This window comes from Salmo salar, chromosome 07, assembly GCF_965601325.2.
Source record: "Salmo salar chromosome 07, fSalSal1, whole genome shotgun sequence".
NCBI classification, from domain to species: domain Eukaryota; kingdom Metazoa; phylum Chordata; class Actinopteri; order Salmoniformes; family Salmonidae; genus Salmo; species Salmo salar.
In genome coordinates this window covers 42,591,411-42,607,657 of record NC_138297.1, presented here as the reverse complement: position 1 = coordinate 42,607,657, position 16,247 = coordinate 42,591,411, and the positions used below count along the sequence as shown (strand labels likewise).

The window sequence follows — 16,247 nt, the reverse complement described above, 5'->3', positions numbered from 1 at the left end:
TCAGAAGCTTCTAAAGCCATGACATAATTTTCTGGAATTTTCCAAGCTGTTTAAAGGCACAGTCAACTTAGTGTATGTAAACTTCTGGCCCACTGGAATTGTGACACAGTGAATTAAAAGTGAAATAATCTGTCTGTAAACAATTGTTGGAAAAATTACTTGTGTCATGTACAAAGTAGATGTCCTAACCGACTTGCCAAAACTATAGTTTGTTAACAAGAAATTTGTGGAGTGGTTGAAAAATGAGTTTTAATGACTCCAACCTAAGTGTATGTAAACTTCCGACTTCAACTGTATATAAAATTACATGTAAATATGTTTTAATCAGGAGAGGAGGTGCTTCACAGCTCAAGGATGGTCTGCCGCATAATAATGGCTTGTGCAATAGACTGGTTGGTTGTTTAGCAGTAAAACAGACAACCCCAGACAACCCCATTGTCACGACTTCCTCCGAAGTCGGTCCCTCGCCTTGTCCAGGCGATGTTCGGTGGTCGACGTCACCAGTCTTCTAGCCATCGCCGATCCACCTTTCATTTTCCATTTGTTTTGTCTTGTCTTCCCACACACCTGGTTTCAATTCCATCAATTACATGTTGTGTATTTAACCCTCTGTTCCCCCCATGTCCTTGTCCGGTATTGTTTATTGTAAGTGCATGTGCACGTTAGGTCTGGCGTGCGTCGGGTTTTGTACCCATTTATTGATTGTTCTGTTTTCCGGTGATTTTTATTATTTAACTGCACCGTTGGAAACACAGTTTTTGCTCTCCTGCGTCTGACTTCTCTGCCGCCAGTATGCACCCCTTACAGAATACCGGACCAAACTTATGGAGTCAGCAGGAGCAGGTGCCCCGGATATTGGGGTGGAGGAGCGTGTCCGGGAGCACGCAGCAATGCTCCACCATCTTGGCACCGCCATGGACTGCGTTGTCCAGACAATGGACCACCGGGAGAGACAGGGAGTTCTCCCAGCGCCTCCACCAACACAGCCGGGGTCTCCACTACACGCCCCTCCTTCTCCTGGTCCCAGTGGGATTCGTCTCTTCCTTCCCCAGGAATACAATGGGACGGCTGCGAACTGCCAGGGGTTTCTGGCACTCCCCAAATATAGGTGTGCCAAGCTTGCAGCGTCATACCCAAGAAGACTTGCGGCTGTAATCGCTGCCAACAAAGTACTGAGTAAAGGGTCTGAATACTTATGTAAAGGTGATATTTCCATTTTATATATATATATATATATATTATATATATATATATATATATATATAAATTTGCGAACATTTCTAAAAACAGTTTTTGCTTTGTCATTATGGGGTATTGTGTGTAGATTGATGGGGAGGACAATTTAATCAATTTCTGCTGTAATGTAACAAAATGTGGAAAAAGTCAAGGGGTCTGAACACTTTCTGAATGCACTGAACACGTGACGGATGGGAACAATAATGAACATTATGTTGCAATCTTCAGTTGGCTCCTCTTTCCTATAATGAGAGGCTTGGAAAAGTATTATTGTGCTTACCCCGAGAACATCTGGAAATTAAGAATTTTCAATGTCCAGAAAATATGTAGGTTCATCTTTCATTTAGCACCTAAAATGCACCTGATTTCAATGTACGGAAAATGCATATTTTCTCCTTTAATTCAGCACCTAAAATGCACCTGACATCAACATCTGGAAAATACGCTTTTCAATTTAATTCTGCTCAAAATTTGTTGACAAAAAAAAGGTCACCATGGACCAGAATGATAAGAATGACATCTCAACCAAATTAATCACACAAAAATGTAGGCTATTACATAACTGAATGAGTAAAAACGTTGTCTAAAGAACTTTAAAGGTGCCCTGCAATACACGAATGTGTAAAAAGTATCACTTTATTACCTGGTTAATCCCAGCATGTATCAAAAGAATGGGGGATATTTTGAGTCCTTTCTAAATAGGGTTTACGCTAGTCTCTAAGTGTTTGTTTGAGCAAACGGCCCACTTTTCCGCCAAGATTAACATTTCATATGATCTTTCCTGACAGAAGATTTTCTTTCAGAGGCCCCTTGAAGGATAACCAAAAAAGGGCATTCTGCAAGTGAGTTTTGGCTGCTTCGATTTTTTTTTGTGGTATTACTTTCAATGCCGGCATTATTTCTTCATTTTTTTACGAAGAGATGGACTGAGTTTTTGACTTTTGATATCATGGTGGGTTTTTTTCTCTGACAAGTTTGGCCAGAGTGAATTTTTAAATACATAGGCTTGGTTGCTCTTTGACCAGACTACGGACAATGCATAGGGCTCTCCAGCTGTAAACATTATGAGAGATGTGTGCGATTATGTTTTGAAGGGAGGGGCTTACGCTTTGTAGTAACCTATTATTGAATACTGTGGAGCAGACCGATCCGAAGGCAGATTCTATCTCTCTACATTGACTGGCCTGCTTCGTGGTTGTTTTCTAACAAGGTGAATAAACAATAGTTTACTTTGTGAACTCAATAGGTAAGTTTTGCGCCTCCGAAATTGTTTGTGTTGTTTATCCAATTTGGTGAAATTTGTGTAGCGCGCACGAACGTAGTGCTTATGTTTACAACTTGTACGATGCTCTTTTGGGGCTATGCAATGCTACGATTTATTATGTCATTTTAAAATTATACATTTTTACAGCAAACTGCACACGGTGCGCACAACCAGCAGATTCCTAATAACTTTAAAAAAAAACGAAATGTAAACTATAAAGAATTAAAGAGTTAATGTAGATTATTTGTGCATTGCTATGAAATGTGGTTGTTATCGAGTATAGTATGTTTTATTATATGGCAAATCACTTTACAAAACCTATTACCGATCTGGATGTGAATTCTGGAATGTCCCCTCAGTCCCTGCCCGCCCCAAGCCATAGATTCTTATCAGACAAATATGAGGAGGCAGTCTCCAAACTCATGGAGAGGGATGGGAGCCAGATCTCCCTCCATTATAATAGACAATACTAATGCATATTAATTGACAATTTCAGGTAATGTGGCATGTGATGATTTAATTATGCTTTTGATTGGTATTTGCCAGAAGGCTAACTTTAGGATGAATTACACCTATATAAATAATTACGTTATGAATGCATTCGTTTTAACTGGATAATACCTCAATGAAAAACAAACAAAACAACATCCTCCTTTACACAAAATAAAGAATTTTCCACTTAAAAGCACTTTCCTTTCATTTTCTGTCTACCCAAAATCTATCCCAAAATATTTGTGGGGAGCCTTTGCCAGCACTGTACATTCTCCAACAGTAAGCTGTGGCCTTTGCGTTGTGGTGTGGGATTTTACTGGCTCTTGTAGACGAATACTAGCTGTCTTCAATTGCCTGAGCCAAGGGATGTCATGAAAGAAAAGGATTCATCAGGTCAGGTCCTCTCCACTGGGGGTCCAAATGACAGCCTTGGCCCTCATCAGGGGTAGGCTTAACAATCTGCACTGGGTTGGCTAGAATCCTTATCCCTATGTAGATCTAGCTGATGCTACACAGCACCAGTTGATCCCGGTTAAACCATGATTAATCTGAGTAATCAACTTGATATCTAAGTTTATCAAAGCAACAGGAAACGCTGATGTTATAACTGGCTTTAGAAGGCCACTCACTGATTCAACACTGTCCAAACAGTGTGTGGTATTCCAAGAACCTTGTCTCGCTCTCATCTGACCGGATTGTGGTACAGTAAACCATTGCAGTGAGATGTGCAATAACTCTAATCCACCCAAATAGTTTGACGTTTGAAGGAATCATGTCCTGCGTAATCCCACCATCACTTGGGCCAACCAGCCAACCACCTCTTTTTATTTCAACGTAGTTTATCTCAGCTTTCCGTTTGATCTCAGGTTGATTACAAAGCAGTTACTGTGAAGTGAGTGAACGGTAGAAAGAGGGGGTTAGGGGGCTATGGAGCTGTAGAATTCTCCAAGCTAGACAGCACAGTAATTGTCCATGAAGCTGTATCTGATAACACTGCGGTGTTTGGAAAATATGAGGGGAATGCCTTATAAGGAACAGATTGAACCTGCTGACAGACGATTGGAATAGCCTTTGGAATGCATAACAGCCAGGCTTAGTTTTTTCGTCTCTTTCTGCCTCTTTTTTTTTTTGCCTCTTTCGGCTTCTTTTCTTTAGCGTATAAAGAACCTGGGTAATGCGCTGTGCTGTGCGGAGAGAGAGAGAGAGGGAAGGGGGGTCTGAAGGTAATTCTGCACAGTGATAACAAGGGTTTGGCATGGGCTAGGGCCCGGGCAGGATGTAGGGAACACTGCCCTGGGATTCCGGAGCCTGGTGTGCCCTGTGCAGTACAGGCTGTAGTTACTCTGCTCTCTCTGCCCTTCGTTTACAGACTGTTTCAGGATCAGTTCTTCCATAACCTTAATCATTACTCAAAAAGACTTAAAGATGGCTTCAGACCCGTGGGGAAGGGAGGAGAATACACCCTCAAGGACCAGAGAAGGGAGTTTAGGCCTAGTTGGCCGAAGGTTGGAACTTTGGGATGGGACTTGGACATAGACTTGAGGCTTCACCCTGGAGCATGCGATAGATTGTGGCCAAGGGCAGGGCTTAAATGCAGCCTTTGGATTCACAAACGATATAGTAGATCCCCTTAACTGTACTAGATAACGTTTTGTTGCTCTCTGACTGACCTGCAGGTGTGAAAACACACATTCTACTCTGGAATCAATACCACTGTCTTCAGGGTTGAGAAGCTGATGAAGTTATTGAGGACGATGTGAATCCAGGCCCTCTCTCTTTAAAGGAGTGCCTGGAGATACTGTGGTTATGAGAAAAGGCTATTTGTTAGATACAGTTAGTATTTGAGAGAAGGCTAGTTGAAGCATAATGTCTTTTAAAGGTGGCGTCCTCTTAGGATTCATGAGAAATATCTCCGTTTTTTTTATTCTGTGTGTCTCTCTGAGTCTCTCTGGCTGCGTTTACAAAGGCAGCACAATTTTGACCAATCACATCAAATCTTTTCATATCCAATATTTTTCAGAGCTGATCTGATTGGCCAAAAGACCAATTAGAGAAAAAAAGATCAGAATTGGGCTGCCTGTGTAAATGCAGACCTAGAGTTCTGCAGTGCCTCTGTGATGCGAGGCAGAGCTTTAATCCACTGCAGTATTCAGTTCCAGAAGTTCTTAATATCTCTGCTGCAGCCTGCAAGCCTACAGTCACTATTACCACCACTGAGAGAGACTGCCAACTAAACTGAAGTACGAAAAAGAGAACTCGCATCGGGAAATTGTGTAACACAAACTATTCGTTTGTTCGTTTTTGCTATTACCATTGTAATATATTCAATTTATGTTTGTCAAATGTTCTGCAAGGAGTTCATAATTATTACATGTTGACATGTAAATCCAATCATACACAGTGTTCTTAGAGTTCGCTAGAGCCTATTTTCTGGTTTGTCTTATTACGGACAACTTAAAGTATGTCAAGCATGTTTTGCCTAGTTCAGTTTATTGCCACTTGGGTTGATTTTTATGCAGATTTGCCGCCTCAAGATATATTTGTAGGATCGAGGAGCCATCTTTATATGCTGTCAGTTACACAACAAAGATGTCTCTTCTTCATTTTTGATCAAAAGAGTCAACACCATCAATGTCTCCAAGGGAAAAATCGAATTGGAGCACAAAGCTCAAATTTGTGTCCTCTCGACAACTGTTCTCGTGGAGCATTCAGTTCATTTGAAGTGGAGGATGATTGACATGGAACTAAACCTCAAGTGATTCTGCCCTGGACTCTGGCCACAGCATACTCACTGTTATTTATTTTCTGCTTTGATAGCATGTAATTTGAATGCACTGTATCCAGAACCACACAGTAAGTTGTATAATATGGTAAAGTTGGAGCACATTTAGAAAATTTGAGGGAAAAAAAAGGAATCTGCTTAACTCTTAACTGGTGACGATCAAAAAATGGGTCAAATGCGGCATTCCTAATTTGTGAAGTAAGAGCGGCCAGCTGAAACTGAAACTCTAGATTTAGTTTATTTAGGACCCAGCAAATATGCAATAAGTGGCTTACAGATGTTTTGTTAGTAATATATAAATCAAAAATTCCTCACTCTCCTTTTTAATCTTTCCTCTCATGGCATGAAATCCTCTCTGTAATTCAACTTTATATTCTGTTTGTTGTTCTTCATTACCCAGCCAGGTTGCAATGGAAAGGTTCTGCATTGCTTTAGAACCCGTGCCAAACCAGGCTCGTATGTCTCCTCAGTCCTTGGTATGGAGAGACTCTGGCAGTAGTAGAACTCTTCTGGGGAACGAAGAGTCTGGATTTCTCCCTGGTGACGAAGAAGAACGCTGACACTCGTTCTTTTTGCTGTCGCTCAGATTAGAAGGCCTTTTAGATCAAACCTCTCCCACATTTCTTAGACTTTGAAGTGCTATCATTCAAGGCCAGGTTCCCTAATTGGTAGCATGGCAGACTGTGTTGATAATTGGCACATTTACCCATCGAATGCCAGTTGGCAGGCAACGAGGCCTCCAGAACTCCACCAGCTGTATAAGGATATTTTCACATCCAACTCACTCACAACACAACAAACTCTCTTTTTAGTAGATGGGCGACGGTACAGGATCCCTTGGCTTACTCAATCCAAGTCTTATAAGGTAAAAGTACATTTTTCACCCCAAGGTATAGACCTCAAGGCTGGGTGTTATCGTGGGAGCGTAAGTTCAGTTCACTACCCCGAGACTCATACACTTCTACTTATGTCATCCTCTAAAGATGTGTTATGTTCAGCTCCCAAAACGACGACAGGGTAGAAAGTGTGTTACGTTGTTGAGCAGGCCTTTTGCCCCTGGGCTTCTTTCCTCATCTGATAAAACAAGCACAGGAAATGTCTCTGCGAGCTGATTTGCTCTGTGTTTTCCTTTGGCGTCTTCCCATAGGGACCACAGACATGCCTAGCGCTTCGACCAGTCCACCGGCACTAAGTCTCTTCACGCCCCCCCCCACCACCCCTTTACAGCCAGCTAACATTCCTCCTTCTCTCCCTCTCCTCCCTCCTCCTCTCTCTCCCCACCTCTCCTCAGCCACCAAAACTAAACAAACATAGCTGATCAAGGCTTTCATCACCTTTTTAAAAGTCCCATATTGTAGGTTACTGTGGGAATTAAAGGTCATATAGGTAATATAGTCAGGTAAATCCCAACAGTGTGTGTGAAAGATGCTATTGAGTGGAGGACCAGTGAGGTCATGTGTTTGAAGATGGAGAGAGAGTCTATGAATAGCGACACAGGTATGAGGGAACAGGTGTGTGTATGTGTGTGTGTGTGTGTGTGTGTGTGTGTGTGTGTGTGTGTGTGTGTGTGTGTGTGTGTGTGTGTGTGTGTGTGTGTGTGTGTGTGTGTGTGTGTGTGTGTGTGTGCGCACTTAAAAAAATAAAACACCCGCAAATCTAGTTGTTTCAACTAATTATTATTAAATAACTGGTTCCACAGCCTTTTTTTTTGTGTTTACTCTACTTTTCGGTCAAAGTGTTACCTGAACTTAACATTTTTAGTTGGCCCAACATTAGAAAACGTAGGCAAAAGTTCTGTCAACTTAAAATTATGTCTTTCCTCAATTTGTCTCATATACTCTTTCAACAAGAAATTATTATTGTTTTTGTAAATGATTACCTAAAAAAGGCTGTGGAACTTGTTACTTTTAACTTAAAATGTTTTCAACTCACATATTTGACACATATGATTACGTCATGCACGTTCATTTATACAGTAATTAGTATTCAACATGTCCTCACCTGGGACACAGGCACACACACACACACACACACACACACACACACACACACACACACACACACACCGTCTGTTCCCTCATACTCGTGTCGCTATTCATAGACTCTCTCTCCATCTCCAAACACATGACCTCACTGGTTAAGGTTTGGCCGGGGTAGGCCGTCATTGTAAATAAGAATTTGACTGACTTGCCTAGTTAAACAAAAAATGTGAACTCACAATCTCTTGGTTCATGGCAGAACGAGCTTCCTGCTATGCCACCATGTCTGTGTTAATGATCAGTTAATCTGACTATTCTCTCATTTATTGATTTGATTTACATATTTAAGCAATGTTTGGTTTTTCTGTAAGGTTATTGTTGGGGCATATTACTTTGTTTTAATGTTATTCCTTAATCACTATGATAAATAAAATAGTTTTTCTTGAGTGTACTTTTAACAGATCTGAGGTTTACTTTTAAGTCCAATGTGTAGCAATACAGGTGAAATCAGTTATTGACACAGCCATGGTGGCGTAGCTGGAAGATCAGAACACTGTGAACTGAATAGTTGTCAGCTCAAATCCCAGGTGAGAAAATGTTGAATATTAATTACTGTATAAATGAACATGCACAATGTAATCGTGTATGTCAATGTGTGTCGGAAATGTATGTTAAAAGCAGTGTGTGTGTGTGTGTGTGTGTAACTAGTTCCACAGCCCAAAAAATCATTTCTAGTTGAATGAACATTTTAGCAAACACATCATTTTAAGTTTACTGAATTTTTGCCTAGATTTTCTTGTGTTGGAACCAGTTAGTTAATAATCATTTGTGTGTGCGGGCGTGTGTGGTACTGTATGGATGGTGGAGGTGGTGAAAGCGAAGGGGAGTGTGGGGATTTCATGATGAATGCTGGCTCTCATGGGACAGAGCAGCTGGAGGAATCAGGCTCTTAGGTAACACGGGGATTTTACCATTCATATACAACCGTTGGATTTACCTCAGGCTCAGACACGCAGAGTGGTACCTTCTTTTAAATCCGAGAAACTGGAGGATTTGCGTCATCGAGTTCTCCGATTGACATCAATGGAAGATTTGTGTGTCTGTGAGACCTCGAGTTATGCAGACGTAGGGTTCTGGAGACAGGATTCTGCACTTTATTGCTGACTCTCCGTACTGTGAGAGCACACGAGAGATGAGGATATTACTCATCTGTGTGTCACACAAATCTAGGCTCTGACTGGTGTGACACAGGATGCTGATGTGCAGCGCTAGTTGTAACACTGTACTTTGAGTAACACTTTAGTGGGAGATCATCTAAGTCAGTATGTAGTTTACCCTTTAAAAACAAATGGTGTAACAAGCTTTGTCGCTTCATTGTGTTGATTGTGCTGCTTCAGTTCAAACGATGTGACTTTTGAACTACGGTATCAGTACAGTTAGACTGAGTTGGATCCTTCTGACCTGTCTGGATCAGGGCTACAGCTTTGGACAACACTCCCTTGCACAGCACAGCAGCAATCCGAAGCGATGACGGCTGCCATTTCTCCTGTTGGAGCCAAATGTTATGTTTTAAAGGTGCAGACCTTCAAATTGTCTCCAGTAATGTTATCCACCTGAATTAGCCAGCCCGGTCTGGGGTCTGTGTTCTGGCTGGTATTAGGAGCAGTAGTAATTGTTTAAGAGTGCATTTATTGAGTGTACTCTCTCCCTTGTAATCAGAAGCATATTCCGGCATTGACATATAAGCCTCTGAGGGTTGCTCAGGAATGTATTCCAAGCAACGAGAGGAGCGGAGCAGCGAGCAGATCTTCCATTTCTTTTCCACTTCACATGTCATTGCTCCATACAGAGGAAGGCAATGAAATCTGATTAAAGCTGGAGATCAAATCATTGAAAATGGCTGACATGGAGGATCCATCCCCGATATAGCAGTTATTTTGTGTGTGTGTGTGTGTGTGTGTGTGTGTGTGTGTGTGTGTGTGTGTGTGTGTGTGTGTGTGTGTGTGTGTGTGTGTGTGTGTGTGTGTGTGTGTGTGTGCGTGTGCGCGCGCATTACTGTGTGTTGTGTTTCTCTCTCTCTCTTTCTCCTGGCATCTAATAATGCCAAAAACTTCTCCCCCACTTCAGAGAAAGGGGAATGTAAGTATCCCCTTCATCCATATACAGTACTGTGCGAGACCCGAGCCCAGCTTGAATTTGTTAGTTTGGAATAATTTCAGTATTGGGTAATTCATAAATTCACTTCACTGTTGGGTAACATGGAGCTGGCAGGTGGACTGCCTCAGTTCTAAATGGTACCCTATTCCCTTAATAGTGCACTACTTTTGACCAGGGCCCATAGGGCTCTAATCAAAAGTAGCGCACTATAGAGGAAATAGGGTGCCACTTGGGACATAGCCACTGCCTTTTGAAAGGGGTTTTAATCAGAGCTCCTCTGCAGGGAGTGAGGCTGGCAAACGAGAATGTCTTACCTCATGAGAGACCTGCTCAAGGTGACTGTGAGAAACCATCAGTCATGTTATTTTTAAACAGCCCAGGTCTAGGGGAACGAGTCTGGTGCTTATGGTTGTTGAGGTGCTAGCCAAAACTCTGCTAAGAAGGGACAGATTCGGATTCATGCTGGGTTTCAACTCTCCTGCGTACACTTGTAGGAAGATAGCTGATTCATTGATTCAAGTATGGTGAAGTAGTTTGACAAGTATTACTATTGAAAATCAACCCTTCTGCCTAACAGGCGGCCATCTTGAGTTAAAGATAAATTGATGAGTAGGCCTAATTATTTAATGGAACAAGACCCAATCTGTAGCATCAATAGTCTGACAGATCGAGAAAACCGGCTAACAAATTGAAATGCAAAAAGAAGTGGCAATCAGTCAATTCCACACATGCCAAGATGAGGACACTATGTCAACAAAACAACAACTCTTAGCAAGCAACTCGCTAACAAGTGTGATGCTAGGCTACCCAAAGACAATGGAGCAAATCTGCTAGGCCCCCGCTGCTTATTTACGCAATGCACGGTTAGACTAAACGAAGTGAGCACGCTCATTAATGGAGCGTGAGCGCTTCTTAATTACAGGCCTGTTAGCGCTAATGCCTCTCCTCTCATCAGATGAACGCAGACAGGTCTTCATGAGGAGGAGCGTTCTGCTAGCTAGCTAAGATATGACAAGGCTACCTGTCTGAGTGAGATGGGTTGAATAGATTGAACACATGCGATTGGGTGGGGTGGAGGTTTCGGGAGAGGAGGGGATGGAAGAGGGAAGGAGTGTGGGTGTATGACGTTGGGTGAGATGGGAGTAGATTAAAGCGTTGGTTTGGTGGATGGGTGTGAGGTAGTCGAGTAGGGTAGAGGGTTTGGATGAGGAGGGTAGAAGGGGGTGTGGTTGATGGAGTTGGAGATTTGGGGTGGATAGGGTTGGGTACTAGGGGTGAGGGTTAGAAGAGAGATGAGGGCTGGGGTGACAAGCTGGCAGGCCTCATTAAGCCCTGCTTTAATGAACCCAGCAGCTGAGTAACAAAACACAGGAAAAAGTAGAACAATGATAGCTTGTTAGGGGGAGGCCTGTGTCTATATCTGCCCCGGGTTGGCAGGTTCCCTAGGACAGAGGAGAGGATGTCTGACTGGTCTGGGCCCTGAAGCTCTGTGCCACCCGTTTACTATGACAGACATCTGAGGGACCACCTTGGATAATAAGCAGCCATTAGTTCAGGTTAAAGTTAATGGCCAGTAATAGTACACCACCACTGCCTGGCCCAGGGTTTGAGCCCATCTGAAATGAAATACCAGTCACTCAGGTTCAATACATAAACAGGGGGAACAGACTGGAAGGGAATAAGGTGTGTGTGTGTGTGTGTGTGTGTGTGTGTGTGTGTGTGTGTGTGTGTGTGTGTGTGTGTGTGTGTGTGTGTGTGTGTGTGTGTGTGTGTGTGTGTGTGTGTGTGTGTGTGTGTGTGTGTGTGTGTGTGTGTGTGTGTGGCACAGGTGGATGGGTATCATGTGAAAAGGAGATGGTTTTCCTTCGGAGCAGATTACTAGCAGAAAAGAAACCTGGGGGGTTTCGGATTTGTTCCCATTATACTTAAGTTTACAGAGTAATCTCATTTCCAATTTTGCCATTAGCTAAAACCGAACGAACCCCTATAAAGCGAACCTGAGCACTCTCCTAAACCGACTACTTAATTATTTACAATTTCATGGTTGTCTGAGATGTGTTATTCTAATAGATTTAGGAATTAGACGGTTTCAATAACATGCATTAACCTATAAAGCTGAATTTTATCCTTTGTTTGGCAGTAAAAGTCACCTCATGTTGAAGAGAGGAGTAGTGTTCTTACCTAGAGTTGTGTCAGTGATGTAGCATCAGTAGTCACGTAAAAATACTTTATAGTCTGAAATTGTATAACTGAGGCAATGCGCCGTTATACAAAAATACTTAAGGCACTCACGAGAAAACTAACCACGAGGCTTCCAAGACTGGACAAGACAGAGAGAGATAAAAAGAGTAGTGGGAGCGAGAGGAGACAGTGAGCGAGAGAAACGGAGAGACGGGCAGATGGGGAAAGAAAGATAGAAGGGAGAGAGAGAGACTGGGGTAGTAAGAGAAAGAGTGAAGGAGGAAGAGAAAGAGACAGAGTGAGTGCTTTGTTATGGCTCCTAGAGCTCTAGTGTTTCCTGGAATGCCTGGCAGCAGAGTCAGAAGTCAGAGCCACAGGGAGAAGAAGAGAAGGAACGGCCTTCTGTCCTGACAGACAAGCACCGCTGAGTTGACATAATTTAACAAACTGCCAACGCTCAAGATGTTTCACTGACAAAAACGGCTATGCTACTGAGATCTATTGAGATTTTGTTTTGTTTGCGTGTGGAGGTTGCGTGCTGATGGGGCCCATTGACAGACAGGACTAGGAGAAGAGATATATATATATATATATATATATATATATATATATATATATATATATATATATATATATATATATATACCTGTGCTTTATGGAGATCAATGGCTTCTGGCCCCCACTATCGCCTCGGGGGGGGGGGGGGGGGGCGCACACAGAGTTGCAACCCCTCTCAGACAGACCGCTGGCCCTCTACGACGCTAATAATAGCATCCAGCAGAAATATGCACAGAAACGAGATCTCTAATAGTGTAGCCTATTGAGGCACAAGAAGGGTTGTCTCCTCTCTCCTCTCTCCACTCAGACAGGAATGTATGGTCTGAGGAGCTGAACCTCACCACTATCGATTCCAATTATATCACACTCTCCTTCCACTGAGCTAGCTGCAGGCTCAGAGTCCGAAGGGGAGCAATATTTACACTAGAGGCAAACACACTGTATAGACGTTCATATTTATTACACACAGACAGACCTAGACATTGCGTCGTAAGCAAGGTATCTCTAGAACACCAAGAGGGTTGGAATAGGAGACTCCTGGTTTCTGTCTAAGATGGTGGTGTTGTTGATATGGCTCTTCAAAATGAAGTGGATGGTTTAGAATGGCCCGGTTCCCTCACGGATATCTCACAGAGGGATTTGGTTGTGGTGGTGGGAAGTAGACTTGACCAGAGGACAGCTTCGTTACATCCGTCACGTCACAGTTAAGACCATGGTTTTAGCAGTGCACTGAGAACCTCAACCGGTAGGAGTTTACGGAAGAGAGGAGCTTGACTGATAAATTAGCCCTTGTCTCTGGTCACGGTTTCCACTCCCATTCCCATTCATCAGTCTGTACTGCTACTGAACACATCTCTTTGTGTTACACCTTGCCTTTAGCCCCAATGCAGTGCCCCCCCCCCCCCCCCCCCCCCCCCCCCATACAGATGTGCTCAGGCCTGCTGAGTGACGCTTGGATGCAAAGAGCAACAGACCTCGTCCGCTATCTCTTCCTCGTATTTCGTCCGAAACAAAAACAGCGCCGGCAGCCATCAGAGCTAAAAGCTCCAAACTCCGTCACAACGAGCTCCATTATAATCAGTTATTCTGACAGTTATTTTTTTTTAAACGTATTTGTTCACTAAACAAACCAAAATGTTTTCTCAAGGGGATCTCGAAGTAGCCTAAATGCTGGACCTCTCCACCTTTCCCGTCCACTCAGAGTAATAGCCCTCGGTGAGGTCATCGTGCTAGAGCTAGAATCTTAATCCTCTCTCTCTCTCTCTCTCTCGTGCTCTCGTGCTCTCTCTCTCGTGCTCTCTCCTCTATCTTTCTCCTATCTCTTCCCAGGAATGCAACAGGCCCCTTATTTTGAAAGATCTCTTGTCACATAATACCCTTGAATATCCTTGCGCAACACTTCAGAAAGCACATTCCGCAGCCTGATTTACAGATTTGCGCGTGGCTAAACGATCGGATTGATGAAAATGTATGCTCTGAGGTAAAATGTGTAATTCTGAGGCAGTGGTCATGGTACCAATTTTCTGTGGGGCAACACGGCCCCCTGGGTATACACAGACAGAAAAAAAGGCGATACACAAACATCTGTCAGTGTCTGTGTCATGTTCTGAGCAGGCCTCACAAGCTTCTCCTGGTGTGTAAGCGGTTGCTCCATGGCTTCGTTGCGGCTCGTGCTGCTTGTATGTTTCCATGTAAGGCATGACAGGAAGGCATTTCTCCAACTGTGATACAGACCAGGCACATAAATCAGTCAGATGTTTTCATTCATCTTTTTTTCCAGTAATTCCTTCTCTCGAAAGTATAGCCACATTTTTTTCTCTGGCAATCGAAGGGTCTCTCAATCTCCGCAAAACATAATTACGTTTTTTTTTTAGGGGAAACTTGTCAGAAATGTTTTGGTGTACGATACTTGTTTTTTTCTTTACAAGACACATCAGGAACTTCTCAGGGCTTTATGAGAAATACATTTGTATGTTCCAGAACATGTGTTCCAGGTGCCGTGACAGATACGGTGTCTGTCTGAGTCCATTCCCCACTGCTCTGGGTCATAATAATTATGTGGAGAAAATTGAGCAGCTCAGCCCAGATCCCCTGGGACCCTTAAAGAGGCTGTGTTTTTTAAATGCCTTGTTCTTGTCAAATCAAGAGGGGATTACAGCAGGAACACTGGTCTGTAGGCCTGGTGGCTGAGTGCCTGTCCTGTCGAGCTAAATGATTCACTATGTGATTCACTATGTATGTACCATATGGGAGATTGAATATGAATAGGGGCCCAAACTATAATAAGCTGCTTACCAGGGGACATTCTAGCCTCTATGGTCCCATGCTGTATACTGTAGACAACTCTTGTGACGTTGTCATGCTATACATGTACTGTATAAGCCTGTGGTCCCCAAACTTGTCTGAGTCAAGATCACTTTCTGAGTCATAATGAAGACAGAGATCTACGGCCCAGAATTCTTTTAAAAACTTGACTTAAAAAACGTAGGCCTATGCGACATTAAAAAGAGCTCTGTAGAAATGATGTCTGTAGTCGGCTATAGGCCCAATACATTATCAGTGCATATTGGCTACGCTTGAATTGCCTGCCAATGTTGTTCTTCTCAGACAATTTTCAAAGTATATTTCAAAACTCGACGTGTGTGATCTTGTTGTATTACTTGTGAGACACAGCTCAGTGGGTATAAATAATGTGCTTTCTTTATTTTACTGGCCTGATTGTGTCTGGATTTGTTGGTCAGTCTCAGCGGGGGGGAGAGCATCTCACAGTTGGACCGTCCCTCAGCTCTAGTCCCTCAGCTAAGACTGACCAAAAAGGGGCGACCGTATTCCAGCTGGCGGCGAAACTCGAGTCACACTGCATTATTTCTGCACCAATTCATCTTGTTACTCCTATGACCAGAGAAAGTGAAATATTCCTTGATTTAAAAAAAGACACAAGCTGCTAATAATAATAATAATAATAATAATAATAACAACAACGCAAGCCTATAGATACACTTTGCTACTCATTCATTGAAGCTGCATTGCTGGTTGCAGCGCAAGTGGAGAAGCGCATTTTATGGGATATAGCAGTGTTTTTATAAAAAAGTGTTGACAGTGCTGCTGAGTATGAACTTAAACATTAACTCACTCATAAAAACAGCAGCTCTTTGCTGTATTCGTTGACAGTCTCTCTCTAGTCATGGTTTTCGATGTTTTGAAATCACAGTATCAACTTACTTTGCTGTACGCTCAAGGAAGCTGCAGACCGACACATGATCTGAGCAATCCGATTGGCTAGAGGTAGGCCTATAGGTGCGCTTGATTTGCTCTCTGGGCACGCGGAGTAAGCGGAGTTTGTACCTTCAGACACATGAAATGGTAAAAATGGGAACACTTCGCCTACCCGGCATGCAGGGCAGCTGAAACAAGTCCACCTACTGCCAACAGCGCGAGACAGAAAAATGTAGGAATGATTGGCTTTATCGTTATTATTTTCTAGAAATGTTTGGCAATCGACTAGGAATGCCTCAGATCGACGGTTTGGTGGGGACTGTTACTTACGCTTCACTATGTTATCATGCTCCATCTTGCTCATGCTCCATACATGAGTAAG

At 42.9% G+C, this 16,247-nt stretch overlaps 1 protein-coding gene across 8 annotated transcripts in view; it reads left to right on the top strand.

Moving 5' to 3' along the window:
- The first annotated feature begins 2,149 nt into the window (after nt 1–2,149).
- The window catches only part of LOC106609224 (non-muscle caldesmon), a 55,193-nt gene continuing 41,095 nt past the window's right edge, over nt 2,150–16,247 (top strand). For 2 of the 8 annotated variants that reach the window (XM_045721955.2, XM_045721948.2), the window contains exon 1: nt 2,195–2,482. The gene's annotated coding sequence lies outside the window, so the exon portion shown is untranslated. Of the gene's footprint in view, nt 2,483–16,247 lie in introns of all 8 variants that reach the window. The other 6 variants (XM_045721956.2, XM_082977653.1, XM_045721949.2 and 3 more) reach the window with 4 other exon arrangements.